The 23,358-nt window shown below is 36.4% G+C and overlaps 1 long non-coding RNA gene and 1 pseudogene across 5 annotated transcripts in view; one reads left to right on the top strand and one right to left on the bottom strand.

Moving 5' to 3' along the window:
* LOC143648551 (uncharacterized) overlaps positions 1-23,358 on the bottom strand; it is a 100,911-nt gene that overhangs the window by 74,484 nt on the left and 3,069 nt on the right. The gene's annotated exons all lie outside the window — the stretch shown is intronic.
* LOC143648549 (focal adhesion kinase 1 pseudogene) lies at positions 1,401-5,320 on the top strand (annotated as a pseudogene).

Raw genomic sequence — 23,358 nt, 5'->3', positions numbered from 1 at the left:
GGGTTCTGTTTTTCTTATCCTGCCCAGTAGGTGGCGCTCGTGGCACACATTTGTCTCACGTGTTTGGAAGGGATCCCCCCGGTCACCGTTCTCTGTGGCCTGGGGATTTCCGATCCAATTCTCTCAGTTGGTCCGGGGGGCCATGCGTGGTGGGGGCGCCAGCTGCCGCGGCTTGAGGGGACCCTGTGGCTCCTATTATTAATGGCCCTATTGGTGTTTGGTTGGACCCAGTCCCTGCCACTGTCGGAAATTCCCTCCTCTCCCTGGAAGGGTGCCGGTTGCCGACCGCCGCGGCCCGGGGAACTCGCCATGGGACCAGGAAGCCGCCCGCGGGGGAGGGGCACTGGTCACCGGCCGCCGCGGCCTGGGTAGCCCTCTGATCCGAGACTCGTAGCCGGTCCAGGAAGCTGCCCGCAAAAGAGGGGCGCCGGCCGCCGTGGCTTGGGAAACTTGCCTCTCCGAGAGTCTCAGCCGGCCCGAAAGGACGGAGGGAGGAGCTCCAGCCACCAGCTGCCGCGCCTCAGGGAAGCGCGCGCCACTCGGGGATCTCACCGCAGCAGAGTCTCGCAGTCAGTCTAGCCACTCCCGACTGGGGTACGCTGTGTGTCCATTCCCTGCCGTGGCCCCGGGAGCTGTTCTGCACTGTTTCTGTTCACCTAATAGTTGCTCTGGAGGAGGAACTAAGATGCGTGTACCTTACTAAGCTGCCATCTTGACCCCCTCTCTGATCTTAGATTCTTGCCATTAAAAGTGCATCCCCCAATTTCAATTCTGCCAGGCCTAGGCATGCCAAATCTCAAAAGTTATTTGCCAAACAATGTTCATGAGTAGGCTACTGGGTGGAAAAGCTTTGAATAGTTTATGACATTGATCTGTGGATTGAGAATGCCGTACTGCAAAGAGTGAATGCTATCAATGGTGAAAGGTGCAGTCATTACATACCTCTGTGGGCAATACTGTCACACATGCTGTGTTAGATAGATTCAGTTGTCAACTTGGCCAGGTGAGCATACCTAGTCTTGTTGCTGCGGACATAAGCCAATGGTGCATGAACCTCATCTGTTGCCAATTACATCTGCAGTCAGCTAGGAGGCGTGTCTGCTGCAATGAGTGATGTTTGACTTAATTGGCTGGTGCTTAAATGGGAGATTGCAACGTAGCACTGCTAAGCAGCTCAGCATTCCTCATCTTAGCACTAGCAGCTCAGCCCAGGCCTTTGGAGATGTAGAAAGAAGTCACCCCAGGGAAAGTTGTTGGAACCCAGGGGCCTGGAGAGAAGACCAGCAGAGACCATCTTGTGCCTTCCACGTAAGAAAGAACCTCAGTGGAAAGTTAGCTGCCTTTCCTCTGAAGAACCAACAAAATAAATCCCCTTTTATTAAAAGCCAATCCGGGCCTTCGGGCCGGGACCGCTGAGCGCCCGCGGCGTGAGCGTGGGAGGAAATTGGCAGGGGCCGCCTCGCAGCCGTCGCCCTTTGCCTCCGCGGGTCCGAGTTTTCTTTGACTTACCATGGAAAGAGGAAAGAGAAACTAGAAGTATTTTTTTAAAATCGTCATTTGATTTGATCACAGAGTTATTGTGGCCTTCTGAACTAATATGACAGATACCTAGCATCTAGCAAAATCATGGCAGCTGCTTACCTTGACCCAAACTTGAATCACACACCAAATTCGAGTACTAAGACTCACCTGGGTACTGGTATGGAACGTTCCCCTGGGGCAATGGAGCGAGTACTAAAGGTCTTTCATTATTTTGAAAACAGTAGTGAGCCAACCACATGGGCCAGTATTATCAGACATGGAGATGCCACTGATGTCAGGATATAAACTGAGAATTCGTTATTTGCCAAAAGGATTTCTAAATCAATTTACCGAAGACAAGCCAACTCTGAATTTCTTTTATCAGCAGGTGAAGAGTGATTATATGTTAGAAGTAGCTGATCAAGTGAACCAGGAAATTGCTTTGAAGTTGGGTTGTCTAGAAATATGGCGATCATACTGGGAGATGCGGGGTAATGCACTAGAAAAGAAGTCTAACTATGAAGTGTTAGAAAAAGATGTTGGTTTAAAGCGATTTTTTCCTAAGAGTTTACTGGATTCTGTGAAGGCCAAAACACTAAGAAAACTGATCCAACAAACATTTAGACAATTTGCCAACCTTAATAGAGAAGAAAGTATTCTGAAATTCTTTGAGATTCTTTCCCCAGTGTACAGATTTGATAAAGAATGCTTCAAATGTGCCCTTGGTTCAAGCTGGATTATTTCCGTGGAACTGGCGATTGGCCCAGAAGAGGGGATTAGTTACCTGACTGACAAAGGCTGCAGTCCTACACATCTGGCAGACTTTAATCAAGTGCAGACCATTCAGTACTCCAACGGTGAAGAGAAGGACAGGAAAGGAATGCTGCAACTGAAAATAGCAGGAGCACCCGAGCCTCTGACGGTGACAGTACCATCCTTGACCATCGCAGAGAACATGGCTGACTTAATAGATGGGTACTGCTGGCTGGTGAGTGGGGCCGCCCAGTCTTTTATCATCAGACCCCAGAAAGAAGGTGAACGGGTTTTACCATCAATACCAAAGCTGGCCAACAGTGAAAAGCAAGGTGTGCAGACACATGCGGTCTCCGTGTCAGAAACAGACGACTATGCTGAAATCATAGATGAAGAAGATACTTATACCATGCCCTCAACCAGGGATTATGAAATTCAAAGAGAAAGAATAGAACTAGGACGATGTATCGGGGAAGGCCAATTTGGAGATGTACATCAAGGAGTTTACATGAGTCCAGAGAATCCAGCTTTGGCCGTTGCAATTAAAACATATAAAAACTGTACTTCGGACAGCGTGAGAGAGAAATTTCTTCAAGAAGCCTTGACGATGCGTCAGTTTGACCATCCTCATATTGTGAAGCTGATCGGCGTCATCACGGAGAACCCCGTCTGGATAATCATGGAGCTGTGCATGCTGGGGGAGCTGAGGTCATTTTTGCAAGTAAGGAAATACAGTCTGGATCTGGCCTCTTTGATCCTGTATGCCTATCAGCTTAGTACAGCTCTTGCATATCTAGAGAGCAAAAGATTTGTACACAGGGACATTGCTGCTCGAAATGTTCTGGTTTCTTCAACTGATTGTGTAAAATTAGGAGACTTTGGATTGTCCCGATATATGGAAGACAGTACTTACTACAAAGCTTCCAAAGGAAAATTGCCTATTAAATGGATGGCCCCAGAGTCCATTAATTTTCGACGTTTTACCTCAGCTAGTGATGTATGGATGTTTGGTGTGTGTATGTGGGAGATACTGATGCATGGTGTGAAGCCTTTTCAAGGAGTGAAGAACAATGACGTGATTGGACGTATTGAAAATGGAGAAAGATTGCCAATGCCTCCAAATTGCCCTCCTACCCTCTACAGCCTTATGACGAAATGCTGGGCCTACGACCCCAGCTGGCGGCCCAGGTTCACGGAACTTAAAGCCCAGCTCAGCACAATCCTGGAGGAGGAGAAGGTTCAGCAAGAAGAACGGATGAGAATGGAATCAAGAAGACAGGCCACAGTGTCCTGGGACTCAGGAGGGTCCGATGAAGCACCTCCCAAGCCCAGCAGGCCTGGTTATCCTAGCCCAAGGTCTAGTGAAGGATTTTACCCCAGCCCCCAACACCTGGTACAGACCAATCATTACCAGGTGTCTGGCTACTCTGGCTCACATGGAATCACCCCTATGGCCGGCAGCATCTACACGGGTCAGGCAGCTCTTTTGGACCAAACAGATTCATGGAATCAGAGGCCTCCGGAGATATCAATGTGGCAGTCCAGCATGGAGGACTCTGCAGCATTGGATATGCGAGGAATTGGGCAAGTATTGCCAACCCACCTGATGGAAGAGCGGCTGATAAGACAGCAGCAGGAAATGGAAGAAGATCAGCGCTGGCTGGAAAAAGAGGAGAGATTCCTGAAGCCTGATGTGAGGCTCTCTCGAGGCAGCATCGACCGGGAAGACGGAGGTGGCCAGGGTCTGACCGGAAACCAGCACATCTACCAGCCTGTGGGGAAACCAGACCCTGCAGCTCCACCAAAGAAACCGCCACGCCCTGGAGCCCCTGGTCACATGGGCAGCCTTGCCGGCCTCAACAGCCCTGGGGACAGTTACAATGAGGGCGTCAAGCTTCAGCCCCAGGAAATAAGTCCTCCCCCTACTTCCAATCTCGACCGGTCCAATGACAAGGTGTATGAGAACGTGACGGGCCTAGTGAAAGCGGTCATCGAAATGTCCAGTAAAATCCAGCCAGCCCCACCCGAGGAGTATGTTCCAATGGTGAAGGAGGTTGGTTTGGCTCTAAGGACACTGTTGGCCACTGTGGATGAGACCATTCCTGTTCTGCCAGCCAGCACTCACCGAGAGATCGAGATGGCCCAGAAGCTGCTGAACTCTGACCTGGGTGAGCTCATCAACAAAATGAAACTGGCCCAACAGTATGTCATGACGAGCCTGCAGCAAGAGTACAAAAAGCAGATGTTGACAGCTGCCCATGCCCTGGCTGTGGACGCCAAAAACCTATTGGATGTCATTGACCAAGCAAGACTGAAGATGATCGGGCAGACAAGACCTCACTAAGCCTGGCTTGTGGAGCAGGTTTTCCCTGCAGAGAGACGCTCCCTGGGGGAGACACCTCCAGCCTTCTGTCAGTGGGAGAAGGGAGCCCCGTGTCCTTGGTCGACAGCCTTGACAGTTCCAACTCCTTTGACAGCAGGTTGAACATCGTCTCGCTCATATGAGTTTAGCCACATTTTGATTTGGGTTGGTTTTTGTTTTGTTTTGTTTCATCATGATGCTCATACACAACTGGGATCCAAAACGTGGCATTTTCTGAGAATGAAAATTGTACCTGAGAAGCTTTTGAAAATCAAGAACAGTTTATGTTCCATTAAATGTTTTAGTGGAAATGGCTAAGGAGTTAAGAATTCCAGGAAACCCAAGGGGCTGATATTCTTTTGCCTACCATAGAGTTATTATCCAGACTGGAATTTTTGTTGTTGTTAGACATCCTTCAGTTGCAATATGCTAATACCACTTTATGAAGAAAGAATATAGAAGCTATATTTTGAAGACTTGAGTCATTTCAGAAAAAAACTGCAACCCTTTCCATCTTTCCTGCCTTTTACTTTCATGTGGATACGTGAAGCATTTGATTGGGAACTAGCTGTATGTAGAACACAACTAAAAACTCTCTTCTTTTTTCACCAGAATAATGTGCCAGTTTTTTGTAGCAATGTTATATTTCTCTTGGAAGCAGAAATGCTTTGTACCAGAGCACCTCTGGACTGCATTGAGAAGCTGTTCTGTAACCAACCCTGTTTTCCATTTTTATATAATTTATAAAGAAAGATTACAGCCATGTTGACTATTTTACAGCCACTGGAGCTAACTAACCCTTCATTGTGTCTGTCTTCCCTGGAGAGAATTCAGCAAAACAGAGGGATTTGGTTTCCTTTTGATGTCTGGTTATACCATCCATTCTGTTAAATAATAATTTTAAAAAAATGCCCTCGCTTTAGTTTGTTGGGGGATATAAATTATTCTCAGGAAGAATATAATGAACTGTACAGTTACTTTGACCTATTAAAAAGGTGTTACCAGTAACGAAAAAAAAAAAAAAAAAGCCAATCCGTCTCTGGTGTGTTGCATTCCCACAGCTAGCAAACTAGAACACATGCCCTGGCTTTTTTTTTTTTTTTTTTATTTACATGGGCAGGCACCGGGAATCAAACCCAGGTCCTCTGGCATCACAGGCAAGCATTCCTGCCTGCTGAGCCACTGTGGCCCGCCCTGCCCTGCCTTTTTGATAACTGCATGTTTTATGGGAAAACTTCAAGTACCTAGCACTATTGTTCCAAATAGAACTTTACCTGGGAAAAATGGAAACCTTCCTCTCTGAGCATCTGTGAGCCCTTGCTTGCATCTCTTGGGCCTTTCTGTATGAACTTCTCTCAATTTCATCTCCAGTCAGAGAATTAAGAACTTTTCAGAGGATTAAGGATTATTTCTCAACTGAAATAACCTAACCCAAAGATCCACCTGCAATAGGTCTACACCCAGAGGAATGGGTTAAAAGGACATGGGCTTTTCTGAGGCACATAACAGCTTCAAGCTAGTACACTAATATTGTAAACATTTTTCAAAACAGATTTATTCCACTGGCTTCAACCTTGTCTGAAATTAACTTATTTAGAAAGAGTAGAAAATATTGATCTGTGAATCCCATCTATGGAAATTATCATTTAATTTGTCTGAAATTTGGCCTGGGAAAAAAGAGACTTAAAATCTCCCCAGGTGATTTTAACATGCATTACCTTAATAATTATTTTAGGCAATGATTAGGTCAATTATTAAGATGCCAATTAAGGGGGTAAGCCCAAATTATGAAATCACCCCACTTTTAGCTTTATTTTCTTATCTGAGACCATATATCCTAATGTCAACCCAATGACCAAGCAAACTGTCCTTATACCTTGTAGGTACATATACCTTCATCATTATTAGCGCCACATTACAATCTTCACAGCCACCTTATTCAATTTGAATGACTAGAAGCTAGTACAAGGATTATCTGTCTCAGCTAATTTTCACTGAAAAATTAATACTTCCCAAACTGACCATGTATGATTGTATGCCTTCTTTATGAGGAACATATTCATGAAACCTCTTTATGTTAGCAAAGATTCTAATAACACTTTCAATGATTTGAGTGGCTACATTTAAAATTATTCTTGCAGGTGAAATGGGAGCAAATACAGCATTTATATTTCTTTTTAATTTTACTTGAACTTCTAGAACATCAATTCTCTCAGAGTTATAGACCCAAATTGATGTCCTAATCCCAATGCCCATACAGTTGCCATTGTAGAAGTTAAAAAATATATTCATCACTCAAGGAAAAAATGTCTTCTCTGGTTAAGACAATATCAATTGCACCATTTTGTTTTTCTAGAATCACAAAATGCTTTTTCATGTGTTTTATAAATTTTGGTTGTTGCAGTGACACCTCACCACTTGCCAGAACTAATTGGGTTTAACATTGTGAGAACTCTCAATGATTCAAACATTTCCTGTCTAGGTCAATCTAATTTGCTAAATGCAAATTTCTCTGCATCTTTAGGCTGATGAGAATGGTTATTGAAAATCTTTGTCTACTTGCTACACACAGTAACTGGTAAGGAAGCCAAGAAAGAGATCAGGCTTCAATCAGAGAGAAGAATGAAGTCAATAAGGTTGCTACTAAGGTAAATCATAATAATACTTCCTAGGGTAAGGGAGAAAATTGTCTATGTTTTCAGATTTCACCACCCATATGAGACCAAAGAAAAAGGGGTTTATTTTGTCCAAAACCTAAATTGTCTGTAGCAAACAATATAACTTAACCTATCTGGCCCGATCAGTTCAACAACCTAAACACATGGAGTCTAGAATTGGGAACCAGATCTTGCAATTCTGAATAGCTTACAGTAGTATCCAGATACATTCCAGAATATGTTGGGCAGAAGATTAAAAAGTTTTGGAAAAATCCCTAGAGGGACTGGAGAAAAAAATATGGAAGTATTAAACTTTGCCATCTGGGAAATCCTTGATACTCTCTCAAACATTAAGGACACCCAAGTTAAAAAGTCAAGCCTTTGATCTTAAGGTATGCACTTATGAAATTTATTTCTTTAATGAATAACCTAAGTCTACCTATAATTAGGCCTAAGTGTTCTTCCAGAGGACTTTCTTCATTGCTCAGATGTGGCCTCTCTGTTTCTAAGCCTCACTCTGCAAGTCAAACCATTACCCTTCCCCCTATATGGGACATAACGTCCAGAGGTGAAAGTGTCCCTTACAATGTGGGTCATGATTCCCAGCATGAGCCAGGCTCTGGCACACACTGTGGAATTGAAACTATCTACTTGACCAAGACAGGGGGAAAGGAATGCAGCAAAATAAGGTATCCATAACTAAAATATTTCAAATATAGTCAAGTGGCTGTTCTGGAGGTTCCTCTTATGCAAGCTTCAACTAGATATTGCTAATTGACACGGTATGCCAAGCCCCAACAACAACAGTATTCCAGTAAACCTTAAAGAATACCCAGGGCTCTATCTAAGATCCAATAAAAATTTCATTCAATAAGTTTATTTTTCAGAAATTTAAAACATCCAGATGGTTTCCAGGCCAGATAAGCTCTGAAACCCAAAGTTACCAGTCTCCCTAAGAGCATCAACCAGTTGTATCACCCTTGACACAAGATCCTTTTTCAAAATAAAGGATCCAAAATAAAGGAAAAGATCCTTTTTCAAAATAAAGAAGTTAGGATGGTCATTGCCCAAATATCTCTAATGATTAAGAAAAGGAGGAATTGTAATAGAAAAGATAGGATTTAACAAATGAGTATGACTGCTAAATCATTATATTGATACTTCTTTTTAGTCTCCAGTGTTTTGGAGCAGCTGGAAAGAAATACCTAAAATTGTGGAACTGTAACCCATAACATACATTGAAATTTGTTCTATAGCTACTTGTTAAAATGTACTTTGAAATATCTTGCTTTTTTGTATACATATTATATTTCACAATAAAAAATGTTAAAAAAATCTATGCCAGGTAATTTGGAATGCATAGTGACTCTAGATATGCCACCAGGTATTGCAATGTATTGCTTTCTTCAAAAATTTTGCAAGGACAGCAGAGCAGCACTGAACACTAGAACCGAATGGTAGCTTATACACAGTCCTCCCATCTAATGATTGCATTGATGAGAACTACTTTGAGAGGCATTCTAAGATCATTCTTATGTCTATACAAATGGAAGAAGATTTGGAATTTAGCATGGCCCAAGAATCCCATTGTGTATAAATTGAGCAAACAACAAACAGATGTCCAGTATATTTCGGAAATTCTGTCTCTCAGAAAGTCAGACTTTTCCTTTCTTTGTTAACAGAATTAAGAAAAAGCATTCAAAATGACAATTAGCACAATTGTTACAATCAAGCACAGACAATCAGGGGGGAATATTTTTAAGTTGAGTTGCTTCTTGAAACAGATATCACCATGTTTTTCTCTCATTATAAACCAATAAGCTTCAATTTCCTGTTACATTTTGTGCAAATATAAACTAATTTAAACCTATGTATTTGTGAAGAATTCCCTTAATAATGACAACAGTTTTTCCAACTACATTATTATTCTGGATTTACCTCTTCTTTCCATGTGTTATATAATCTTGACCTTTAAAAAAAACTGCATGTTGCTATCCCCAAGATATCTGCTGTGGCATTGATGTATTTTTTCTATTTTGACTTCTAATATTATATTAAGCAACAGAAAAACAAATAGAATTATAGAATTATCTCCTATCATCTTGTTCATAGTAATATAGCATCACTGAATAATTTGTGGGGCTTGCAAATAGCACTGATAAAATATTCAGAAAGGCAAAGTGTGGATCTTTGCCTTACCTAATTCCAGTCTGGAAAACAAATAGCACGGTTGTGCTGATATTTAGTTTTGTTTTGAATAGTGATTCTATCTATGTACTATTATCTCAACTTTCAGTTCATCTTTTTGTTCAAACAATATTTTCTTTTTTGTCCATAAGTACAGCAAGCTCTTGGTATAACAGAATTTGGCTACCTCTGTTTTGTTTTGTTTTGTTTTGTTTTGGGGGGGGAGGTTATGGACAGTTAAGCAAATAGAAGATGGCCTTATGTACATTCTGTATGCTGTGTGTGGTAGGCAGAAAAAGGCCACACATACTTGTGGACCGAGATGTTCACACCCCAGTCCCTAAAGCTTGTGAATATGTTTCATGGCAAAAGGAAATTTTCAGGCAGAGTGAAAGTTATACACCTTAAAATAGGGAGCTTACTTTGGATGATGTAGTGTTGCTCAGTGTAATTATATGGAACCTAGAAGGTGGAAGAGGGAGGCAGAAAATCAGTCAGAGATACATGACAACAGAAAATGTTGGAGATTCAAAGCATGAATAGAACCTCTTTCCCCAGTGCTGACTTTAAGGATAGGAGAGAAAAGCCAAGAGCCATTTAACAGAGAGAGTCTCTTGAAGCTGAGACTGCTTGCTACCCAGCAAAGAAACTGGCACCTGGAACTAGTCCCTGCAGATGTTTTGAGCTTAGCCTTGTGAGACTCTAAGCAGAGACCATACAGAGCTATGCTTTTCCTGGTTTTGTTCCACAGAAATTGTAGAAAATAAATGGGCATTGCCTTAAGCCACTAAATATGTGGCATTTAGTAACAGCAGTAGTGGAAAACTAGTAACTGTGTGACTCATCAACTTTTACCCTTGAGAGTTAACAGTGAGGGTCAAAATAGGGCAGATATCTAACTTTAGTTATTTTCTAATGCTTATCTCCTGTACTTAAAAAGTAATATCATTTTTAATTTAGAAAGTCTGAACTTATATATAATAGTAACTCAAGATCATTTGTTATATGATTAGTTTAAATAAGTTTATAAGTAATTGGACTCATATACTATTACTGCCATAATAACACAATTTTATCAATTTAGAATCCACTGAGTTAATATGCCATTAGGATTCTATAGGTTTGACACAGGTCTCACTGTTGGCAGAACTGCATTCTATCCTGTGGGTTTCCTTGCCTTTTCCTTGCCTTTTCTAGCCTGCTTTCCTTAGCTCATGGACCTTTACTCCATCTTCAAAGCCAACAATGCAGCATCTCTCTGACCACTATTCCACAGTCACACATCCCTCTAATGACAACTGAGAAGGGTCTTCCTTTTTTAAGGACTCATGATCACACTGTGCCTACCCAGATAGGCCAGGACAATCTTCTCCTCTCAGAGCCTATACCCTTAATAATGTCTGCAAACTCCCTCATACCATGCTGATCCATGGAATAGGTCATCGCCATCTTTGAGGTAGGTCATTATTCTGCCTATCATAGTAATAAAAAAAGCATTATGCATTCGAGATAAGATGGTAATTTTTCCATCTTTTACTCAAGAACAAATGGAAACACTTTGTAAAATACAGCCCATAGAAAACCCTCTATCTGCTCCATATTCTTCTCACAAGCCTGTTGTGTCTTATGCTCACTTGCCTTAATTCTGACTGTGCCAAGATGTTCTCTTTGCACTTACTTCAGTATCATTTTGTTAATTAGCCATGTTCCTTCGCAAACAATCTTTATTGATGATGTTTATCATGACATTTTGAAGACTTGACAACTCTCTGTAAATGTTGATCCAATAAGGTTGGCTATTTTATATATAAATAATTCTTTGCATAAAACTTTAGGTAAGCGTTCTATTTCTGCTTATAAAGGCCTGTAGATCAAGCTTTCTTAGACTTCAGAATTTCCAGTGGTTTATCACCTGTGCTATCATGTTCTGTTCAGTTTGTTTTCTCTGCTACACTAAGGAAAATCGAAGAAGAAACAGCTCCCCATTAGGATGTGAATTTGTATTCCATGACCTTGAACAACCTTTTTAGCTGTAAGAAATGGATAGAAGTTTTTATTTTCATAATTTGGGTGCTTTCCACCTTCATGCACATACACACACGCATACACACACGAATAAGAATACATTTTACATATGCTTTGTTCACTTGGTGATTACAGGACACTTCCTGAATACTGTCAGGATTTCCTACTGCTCTTGCTCTCCCTCCTATGCGATGTATTGATTAGTATTGTTGAGTTTGGAAAGTAAATAATTCAGAAAAAAACACTTTTTTTTTAATCTCTCTACCTTTACAGAAAGCAGTTACAGCTTAGGTTTATATAAAATAAAGATTCCACTGTGAGATAAAACTGGCCTCAATAATATCTAATATTTTACTTTTTAGCATGTCTTCTATAACTTACTATGATAACAATCAACAAGAACACTAGCATATTTTTGTTAAAATATCACGGTTAACATATTATTACAATGTTAAAACATGCTTAAATTAAGAATCAAATGTATTTATGGACTTCTTAAAAAAATCATGCTTAATTTATAATGTACTTTGTACAAAGTGGTTAAAACAAAAGCATAAAGTATCCTAATTCTTACTGAAAATCGCCAAACTACAACATTTGAAAATAATTGCAGATCCTGCATAGTATTTCATTTCTTTTCTCTTTTATGACATGTTTGGAGATAATTAACTTTACGTATCTACTTCTTCTAAAGGAGCATTTTTTTCTGTATTTATTCAGTCCTACATTAAGACAATAATAAAAAATAACTCATATACTTAAAACGTATGTGAATACTTAAAATGGAATGATCACTGCTTGATTCCAAAAGAAAGTTTATTGATTGTGTTTATGAAAGTAAGAATAAAGAAAATCACTGCTAAGTAATGACTTAGTAAACATATGCTTTGCGTTCCTACTGCTTGCAATTTTATTGGACTCTTAAGGTATTTAAAAAAAAAGTTTAAGTTGTAGTGAATAACCACACTGTACACTGTGTTATCAATATTTAATTATACATAATCTAGTCTTTTTTATGGCAAAAAAGTCTCCTCCATAATACAGACATATCTAACTGAATATAAGCTACCTTGCATTTTCAAGACATACGCCTTGGAATTTTATAAATAATAGTAATTTTAGTAAAAATTGGCAGCATTTAAGTCATTTTCTAGCTACTATTAGAATATCTATTCAGTGTATTCTTTCACCATCATTTATTCATTTATGTCCTATTTGCAGCTACTCTGTAACTGTCAATGTGTTAGGTACTAGAGATACAAGACCAAACAAAACAAAGTTATCTACTATCTTCGAACTTTCAGTTTAATTTTCAGTGTCTTCTGACATAAAGTCTGATTATCTTGTAACTAGTGTCATAGAGGAATAATATCTTGAGATGATAAAGTAGAAAATATAGTCAGATGTGAACACAGTATGTCTATGAAATCCTCAGATTAAGAAGAGTACAATAATAAAAATCAATACACAGAGTAGACCTCTCATGCAAAAGAAAAATCCAAACTTATAGATCCTTGAATATTTATTGGGTTTATTTTCTGCGTCTTTTGCAATTTCTATTTTTCCAAAATTTAAGAACAATACAGCCCCCTGAGCAAGAGTATCATGATTTCATTTTAAGCTTTTCTCCTTCTTTCTTTTCTCCACCCATCTCCACTTTTTTTTTTTTTTTTCAAATTCGTTATAAATCTCTGTTAGGGGAGACATTCATGTCTGGCCAAAATGGAGGAAATGAGGACTTATTTGCCTTCCTCCCTGAAACAACCAAAAACAAATTTTGAAAGACATTTCAATGTTTCTTTTAAGAAGCCACATCTTTCAGAAGCATCAAGCAATGAAGAAGAGTGATCCCACTTGGAGAAAAGCCCTCTAGGTAGGCCCTACAATTCCTCTAACTTATTCCCTTGAGAGAGATTTCAAGCTGTTGTAGAGAGGGGGGAATCCAGGAAGAGTTCCAGCAATTCCCTTCGAGCAGAAACAGACACACATCTGTGGACAACTATTTTTCAGCAAAGACACAAAGGCAACTTAGAGGAGAAAGAATAGTAGTTTCAACAAATGGTACTAGAACTATTAGATATCCATACGCAGAAAAAAGAACATTGAACTATATCTCTTAGTATACATAGAAATTCATCAAAACAGATCACAGATCTGAATTAAAACTTAAAAACATATATAAGAAAATAAAAAAGTATTTTCTAAATACTTTTTTATTTCTAAAAATAAAAAGTATATATAAGAAAATAGACTAAAACCTTTGTGATATTGGATTACAAAAGCTTTCTTAGATGCAAACTCAAAATCACCATTCATTAAAGAACACATGTATTCATGAGATTTCATCAAAATTAAAAATTCAACTCTTTGGAATGGCCTGTAAAGAAAATAAAAACACAGGCAACAGACTGGGAGAATATGTTTACAAATCATATGTCAGATAAAGCACTTTTGTCCATAATATATAAACTGTCGAAAAGAAAATAAGCCGAATGATTTGAAAACCAGTTCACCAAGAAGATAAACAGATGGCAAATAAAGAGGTAAGATGTTTAATATCATTAGTAACTAGAGATAGGCCAATTTATATCACAATAAAATACCTTCACTTACATATTAGAATGTCTAAAATGAAAAAGGTTGATTCTATCAAGTTTTGGTGAAGATGTGGTAGGAGAACTTCTCTGTCTTACACTGTTGATGGATATATACAATGACAGAACTTTTTAATACAGTTTAACAAGTGCTTAAAAAGTTGCACATTGATCTATGATGTGATCCAGCAATTCCACTCCTCAGTTACCCAACAGAAATGAAAGCATATGCTTCATAAAAGTTTGAAGATAGATGCTTGTAGTAGCATTATTTATAATAACCAAAATGGAAACAATTTCAACAGGCAAAGGTATAAATATGTTGTGATATATGTAGAAGATACAATTAACAAAATATACAATTAACAAAAAGAATGAAATAATATTAAACTCTACAACATGATGGATCTCAAGTAATAATGCTGACTCAAAGAAACCAGACAATAAAAGAGTACATGCTGTTTGCTCCCATTTTTGCAAAGTCTAGAAAATGAAACTAATCTACTGTGACAAAAAATAGACCTACGATTGCCTGGGGACAGGAGATGGAGGGTGGCGATAGATAGGCATGAGGGATACAAGGAAACTTTTGCAGGTGATGGATATGATATATTCATGATCTTGATTATTCTGATAGTGGCATAGCTGTAAACATATGTCAAACACCATCAAATTGACACTGTAAATATTTGTAATTTATTGTAGGGCAACTTCCTCTCAAAAAATGATACTTAGATGACTCGCTTAGAAAGCAGGATACTTTCATATGATCCTGATTTGAAATATTAACAGTAAAAGGATTTGCTATCTACAGCAAAAACGTGTATTTGCTTGAGGAAAATAAGCTTTGTGTATGTGATGTATTGAATATCCGTTTACTACTTTATGATGTTACACAAGAGTTTTCAAAGTATCAGTAGATTGTGGGTAGAAACACTTCAAAGAGACCCTCATTTCTTGGAAAATCTCTAGTGAGTAGTGATACTGGTGAAAGTATATTTCAGTATTTTATTGTAACGGCAGTTATATTTTAGTGGTGAGTGAGGGGCACCTTTATAGTGTCTAAGAGACCCTATAAAATTCTTTAGTTTAGAGTTCCCATCTAATGAATTAAATTTGTTATGCCATGGAGACATTTAGAATTGGCCATTTCCAGTCACTAGCGAAAAACTTAAAATTCATATTTTTTGAGTTCACAGAGAGAATTAACTAAATATATCATTTTAGAAAGTGTGCACTTTCTAGCATTCTAATAGAAGAATAAGTTGTTATAAGACCTTTTAATTCCAACTTTAAAACAAATACATACATGAATAGTCTATTTTCATATAAATATGTATAAGTACATTGTATTATATAATGATTTTCAGTTCAGTAATCTTAAGACAAAGCAAATTTCTCTAAACTATTATATTTGCAGGGTTTGAATTTTGAAAGTTGCGTTGACAAACATTATCACTGAAAATGTCAGCTTCTCAGTTATAAATAACTTTGTTGTAAAATAATGCCTACATATATTTAGATATTAAATACTCTTAAGAGGAAAAGAGAATAGTAGACACAACATAACATCATTTATATCCTTTTGAAGTTTCTACTAAACGTGCATAAACAGAATCCCCTTCCAATTTATATCATACCCATACTTTCATACATATATATGAAAAGTTTACTCTGAATTTTATTTAAATCTCTTGAACTCAAGGTACTTGGAATAGAATTTACAATATTTTTATTTTACAATTATTTTTTAACTGTACCTAACTTCCCAGTATAAAATGTCAATTGTTTCTCAAATCAAGTATTTTATGTACATCAAATATCCACTATTCTTAAAGGCTTTTTATTATTTACTGCCTACCACATATTTTCTTCCCAGTCTGTATGTATCGTATATATATGTGTTATAAGGTAATATTTGAATTATTTGATGATTCTGAATAGCAACCGATTACTGCACCTACTGAGCTACAAGAGAGCTGTTTCTTCTGTTGTCACAGGTTTTTATCAGCAGTAAATCACTACCACTTAAAGTAAGAAACTTTATTGTTTCTTCTTCCCAAGGTTTGTAATTTAAAGTAAAACTAATGTATTTTTAAAATATGTTAATTAATGTAAAATTTGATAACAGAAAAGTTGAACAGTATTTCCTAATATCTAAGAATTATTTGTCCCTCTACTATTCAGTTTCATTATCCATACTTTTAGCTTGTATTTAATCCTCCACTCTCAGATCTGAGGCAGTTAATGGATTACCTTTGATAAATTAACAGAGATTACCAGTAAAGCATCTTGAGCAGGATTCTATAGTCACAATGCTTTCATGCGTGTGGATGAAGAACTGGTTTCCCACGTGATTTTAAAATTCCCTGTTCAAGGGCTAGCAATAGTTAAATCATTTATAGGGTTTTTGCTTAGTATATGAGGGTGATTGTGAATCTGGTTAATGGTCTTTCATTTTATTCTGACAATTGAAAACCATGGTTCTATCAACTAGAAGTGTGTAGTTTTCCTTAGAATATAATGAGTTCAGTATTCAATAGGGAATTCTGGAAGGAACTGTGTGAGGGCAAATGCCTTGAAAGCACAGATTTATTGATAATTCAGTCACTTAACAATGGATGACTACTTCTCAATCATAGCCAAACCTCTTGTCAATATAGGATAGAAGGACAACTAATCTTCATATTTTCAAAAACGAAATAAAATTCTAAGGATACAGTGATATCTACTGTGAAGTTTAAGCTCATTAGAATAAAATTTAAGAATATATATGTGTATATATATGTGTGTGTGTGTGTATATATATATATATATATATATATATATATATTTGTTTTTTGCATAGACAGGTACCAGGAACTGAACCCAGGTTTCCAGCACAGCAGGCAAGAACTCTACCTGCTAAGCCATCGTGGCCCAGAAAAAATATTTTTTAAACTTTGTTCCTAGGTATCAATTAAATATTTTTCTTTGGTAAACACAAAAAAATCTTTTATACTGCACATATAGAACTTTTTGAAACATAATTCATCCTCTTTCATATACAATATATTTTTATTTGGAATTCTATTAGACTGTCAGGTGAAGGGCACAGGAAATAGAGCATTTTATACAACTTTCGTAACAGTTTGGCCTATGCAAGTATTCAAAAGAATATTAGTATTTTCATTTTACTGACATTAGTTCTAATTAGATTTGTATCTTGGGAAGACTTTAAAAAATAAACTAATTTGTTGCAACTTTTGTTATATATAACTACCTTAATTTTATATTATGCCTTCCTTAATTTAAAAATGTTGTCTTTTCCTTTCATTTTAAATATTAATAAATTTCCAAGGAAAATAGTTTATTTAAATGCAAATATTTCAAAACGTATTTGCTTATATTTGAGCTCAGCACAAATTTGTGAGGGCTGCAAAAGAGTGTCAATTTCATATAAGACAATGAAGGATTTTTCTTAAAGACAGCGTAATTTTAAATCATTTTTTGATGTTTACATTCCATATTCTAAATATTTAAAGTCTGATGCAAACTACAATCTGGACAGTAGATTTATAGAAAGATTTTTAAATACATTTTCCATTTCCCTGGGTAACAATTCACTTGGCTTTACAATAGATCAAGTTTTGACATAAAACATAGTTGCAATGTTGCATATTACATGGCAAGGCACTTATCAAGGTCTCTACTTGAAAGAATGAAAGACTTCATGTTTTTCAGGAGTAAAATGCCTTAATCTTGTTTTACAATTTAAAACAACTACAAATGCAGTATATTACAATACTTCAGAGATTTGAAAGTTTAATAAGTCAGCAGCAGTAGAATCTTAGCCATCTAGGTAAAATAGGACCTACGGTGCATCTTAAGTTTCATCTAGTCAGACCATACTTCTAATAGCTATACACTACCATTTTCATAAACATTAAACATCCATCTATGATATTCTTCATCACTTCCAGCTATCATAATGCCAGTCAATCTCCAGGTAATAATGCCAGCACAAAACACCCTGGCTTTACTGACTGGGCCTAGTTTAAACTCGTAAGTCTGTTAAAATAAAACAAACACTGAAGTCCTCTTCTACATGAAAGTTCCTCAAATATTTGAATAGTAGTTCTTTCCATCCTCTTGTGAAATATTCCAAGGTCTTTCCTTTTTATTGCAAATTTGACACATTTGAATCTCCTTCCCATCAAGTGTTCTCTTTCTTTTAATGGAGCACAATTAGACTAGAGGTCTTTAAACTTATTCTGTCCATGACTGAGGGCCATTTACCAGGTAGAGTCTAACCAACAACAAGAAGACATAGGCAACCATTTGTTAGCCCCCAAATGTTATCAAATAATAACCTATTTCTCTTTCATATATGATGCCAAACCTACATTTCTCCCATATCAAGCCTATACGTTGGTATTAAAAATCTAACAGTGCAGTAAACCATTTCATTATTTATCAGGATTAATCAGTAACAGAACTGGAATGGATGGCTATGTATTTAAAATTTATTGGTGAATTAATCCCTGGAACTAAGAGAATGTAGTTTGGTATTAAGACCATAGGCTCTGGAGACAATCTGCACGGACCTCTAGATTCCCCTTCATCAGCTATAAAATGGGAATATACTACTACTTACATTATGAGAACATTGATTGAAAGATAATTCTTGTTAAAGCTTTTCACATAATGACTGGCATAGTAAGTATAAAAGTTAAGTCTGATGTGGATGATGGAGATTATGAGGTTCTGTAGAGCCAAGGAGCTCATATTTGTCACCTAAAGTTATTTTACTACAGTAGAAACAGTTATACAGCAATAAAACCTTTGTCAGATGATAAGAAGTAATATTAGCTTCAAGATCTTATATCTAGTGGCGACAGACAAACATACAACTATAAAATTAGAAACTAATATGAACGTTATATATAGCACATCAATTGAGCAAATATGGAACATGTATATACTTATAGCCAGATTCATCTGGGGCATCAGGATGAACTACATCAAGGTTACAGGGCTTGAAGTCAAAACAGAAAATGAATGATAGCTCTGTTTTGCTTTGTTTTGTTTTGTTTTAGGAAAATTGCTATATGTATGATGTCCTGGGAAGGTAGCAATACTTGCACAGAGGAGTGAGAAAGTATGTGACTTTCAGAAATGAGGAATAGTGATGCATAAAGTACGAAAAAGACAAGGAAAGGACAGGAGACTTGCCAGGCAGCTAGTCCTTGGAGGAGCCTTCAACAGAATTTTAAATTGTTATCCCACTTGTGAAAGGAAATCATGGGAATGAGAAGGGAAATAACATAATCATATTCTTAGAATTAAGAGATGACCGTGGCAGAACTGAGGGACAAATGAGATTGGGCAAGAGTGTGACTGATGGCAGAGAGAGAAATGAAACAGTTCAATTGAGTAAAGATGAGAACTACTGCAGAAAAATAGAAGTTAAAATGTGAAAAAATATAGTTATGGATGGATTAAGGAGTAAGATATTTTGAGATATAACTGAAGAATATTAGAAAAAAGTAGACATTTATGGAAACACTTAAGTTTCTTGTTTATGAAAAGGAGAGATGGTGTTTCAATCACCTGAAATAGAGAATAAAGGAAGGGTTACAAGTTGGAGAAAGTGGGAAATCATTAGGTCCCATTTTAAAGTTACAGAGTTTAAAGAATTTGAAATATTTGAAGCACAAATAAGAAGCATGAGAAAAAAAAGAAATTTGGGGTAAACATATAGAACAAATATGAGCATCAAAGACATGAGTATGATAAAACTGCTTATATAGAATGGGCTTAATGAAGAAAGATTGAAGTTCAAGTTTTGTAGAATACCATTGATTATGGCTTATATTTTGATAAAAAATATTTATTATGTTCACTTGCTAAGGGAAAGATGCTGATGGGCAAATTAAAGGTTCGGGAAATTGAGCCAATTCCAACGAAAAGGGCAGGAGATGTGAGCCCAGGTCAGGTAAGACAGCAGGGAAGGGTCCATGCTTCGGCGCTGATGCGAAAAGTGTGCACGTGAAGGGAGAGAAGTTTGAAGGAATTCCTGCCTGAGGAACATGATTTTTCTTTTGAAAAAGGAAATTAAAGTAATGTAACAAATATAAAGAAACAAAGATGAGACTGTGAGTTTTAAGAATATAAAGGTGTGGAATAGCTGCTAAGGTAAACAGTTTAAGGGGTTGTACAGAAACATGCAACAGGATGACTAAGAAATGTTGAAGACTCATATAGTATTTACCATAGGAATATATTTTGAGGGCAGAGGGACCACAATTATGTGTGAAAGGCAACTATTGGGAGTGTCATCTATAGACTTCTCTTTATTAAAGTTCAACCCTCCACCTGGGTCTCATTATACGATAATTATCATTTCTTTTTCTTTTCATGAGTTTCCTGCTATAACCTGAAGTAAAGCCCATCTCTTACTACTGCTTTCCAAAAAAATCCCAGTCTTAAAAACACAAACACTCCTTCTATATGAGATTTTCTTCAAATACTCTAATGCTGATCTGTACCTTTCTTTGAAATGCTATTGAATATAAAATCAGTATGCATAATTTTATGTCTTAATTCTTCCTTTATATTTTTTCACATACGTTAGTTTTGTAGTATGGTTCAATAACCAGCTACGTTTCTTATGATTTATACCCCTTATGGATTTTGGTACAATTAATGTTATATATGTATAAAATAAAAACTTATTAACTGAACATGACTTATTTAATAAAACAACCATTCCTGTAAGTGTCATAGACCAGGGAGGGGTCAGTGAACTTTTTCTTTAAGAATAAAATAGTAAAATTTTCATATTTGAAAGTCACATATTTCTCTGACAACTATTCAATTCAACATTGTAGTGTGAAAGCAACCACGGACAATATGTAAGCTTATAGGTGTGGCTGTGTTCCAATAAAATTTTATTTATGGACACAGGAATTTCCACTTCACCCAGCTTTCACACATTGATAAATGCTATTCTTCTTTTGATTTTGCTTTCAACTATATTAAAATATATTAAGAAGTAAAACATTTTAGCTCTTATGGCATACAAAAACCACGAGTCTGTCATATTTGGCCTGAGCCATGAGCCATGGTTTAGCAACTGATGCTATAGATCAAATTTCTAAAATGTAAAGGTTCAAAGACTGTTAAGCATTGCATTGTATGGATTTAAAACATATTTTCAATTGTTTTTGAGATCCAGTTTTATTTTAAATTTTAAAGGTAATAAGTATCTTAAAGATTTTTCAGTCTTTGGTTTTGAGGCAGTGTAGGCTGTGAGTACAATTGTTTCCTATGAATGTTAGCAGTTGTGAGGCCAAAGGAAGGTCAAATAATACCTATAAGCCTCTATTTCCTTAACTGTGTCAAGAGACAGCTATCTGAAAAGGTCTTCAGCATTCAATCAGTAAGTAATACATCATTTTGTCCAGAAGAGTGCCTCTCATACAATAAAAACCAATAAATGTTAGACTATATAATATCTATCATCATCCTAATTTTTTTCCAAAAAGGTTAAAATGGAGAGGTTAAGACTCAAAAGTCTTTCACACTTCATTTAGTGACAGGATTGTTTATAAACAAGCTAGTTTCATAAAAATAGAGTGCCTTTGTCTTAAATGCACTCTAGAAAACTACTATTTCTTATTATGCATTGGTTTGTTGTATTTTGATTCATCCTGTTCACTTTACAGAAAATCCTAGATACAGTAAATCCATTTCAGACAGGAAACATACTTGGTCTTGCTAGAGAACTACAAAAATTGAAATAATTTTACTTCTAATTATTAAATAGCACAAAACTATAACTTTTGAAGGAAGCATTATTAAATAGTTGTTTCCTATTACATTTTAATAATAATTGAGCCTACCTAAGGAGACTACCTTTAATAAAATCTTTTCTAAATCATTCTCATTAATTAAAGTGATCCATAGGAAAAGAGCCAAAGTTCTTTTCATTAAAAGGTGATAAATAGATATGTAGGTTATAAATATACAGATAGATGGATAGATCGATAGAGCAAGAGAAATACGGTTTATCTATCATCCTTCTATTTCTGTATTTATATCTATCTATCAACCTATCTAACAAAGACACCAGACTTCTGAAGTTAGATAAAAGTATTTGGTAAAGTTAACTTAGTAACTTTAAATGTGAATTCTGGAGTTCTTGAAATCTTACAAGTTTGAAAAATATAACTCTTTATAAAAAAATTTAAATCTTTATCAGTAAAAGAAGACAAAGAAGTCATGAAAATATTGTATTGTTTCATGTAATGCTGAGTTCTGTCACTATACCACTGACTTATGAAATGTTAATAATAATGTCAATAAATTTGACACATAACTTTTTTTATATAAACTAATCAAGACATAGGCATAAGTTATATTTCTTCAGTTATACTGAAATATACCAACTGGACAGTGTCTGAAACAGTAATCTTAAATTCAAGGGGTGGGAAAAATATGTTCAAGTCCATAGCTGATACTGAATAAATAAATAATATTATTAATAAATTTATGGGCATATCAATTCATATAGCATAAAATATAAACAGACAGTTTGATGGGTTTTTGTATCTATTTTATAAAACACTCCTCTGGCCAGATATGTGCAGTTACTCATTTTAAAAATAATCTTCAATAATAGATGCATATATCTTCAAAGAAATGTCTAAATCGGGACTGTTCACCCTCAACAGAGATGAATAGATTTATAGAACTAAAAGGGACCAATAGCTACTGAACGTAAAAAAAAAAATCACTTTAACAACAAAAAAGTGGAGACACTGAGGAGAAAAGCAACAAATATGTCCTTTGGTAGCTGGTGATTATCAGAGCAAGACTAAACTCAGATCTCAAAACATCAAATTTGTGAACTTATTTTTAGAATGCTCTTCTGAGGGCTGAGAAATGTATTCTGTGTTCTAGATGGAAATCACCAAAATATCCGTATCATATTGGTAAGAGTTTTAGGGAGAAAAGTTGGTGGAGAAGAATGGAAAAACTGGTTTCCACATCTGGGTTCATATCTACTATAAACTAACAGTAATAAAGTAGGTATATTGTTTAAGATAACATGTAAAATACATGAACATATGCCATCTAACAAATTAACAATGAATTTACTTTTGAATATTTTCTCCATAATTAAAAAAAATCTTGAAAGATGAGTAAGTGGATGATATGTGGAATTATGGAATTGAGAGTCACCATTCCAGCTCCTGGTAAATTACATTCATAT

Source organism: Tamandua tetradactyla, chromosome 10, assembly GCF_023851605.1.
Source record: "Tamandua tetradactyla isolate mTamTet1 chromosome 10, mTamTet1.pri, whole genome shotgun sequence".
In the NCBI taxonomy this organism is placed as follows: Eukaryota; Metazoa; Chordata; class Mammalia; order Pilosa; family Myrmecophagidae; genus Tamandua; species Tamandua tetradactyla.
Note: the sequence above shows the minus strand (reverse complement) of the source record. Positions and strands in the feature narration are given on the sequence as shown.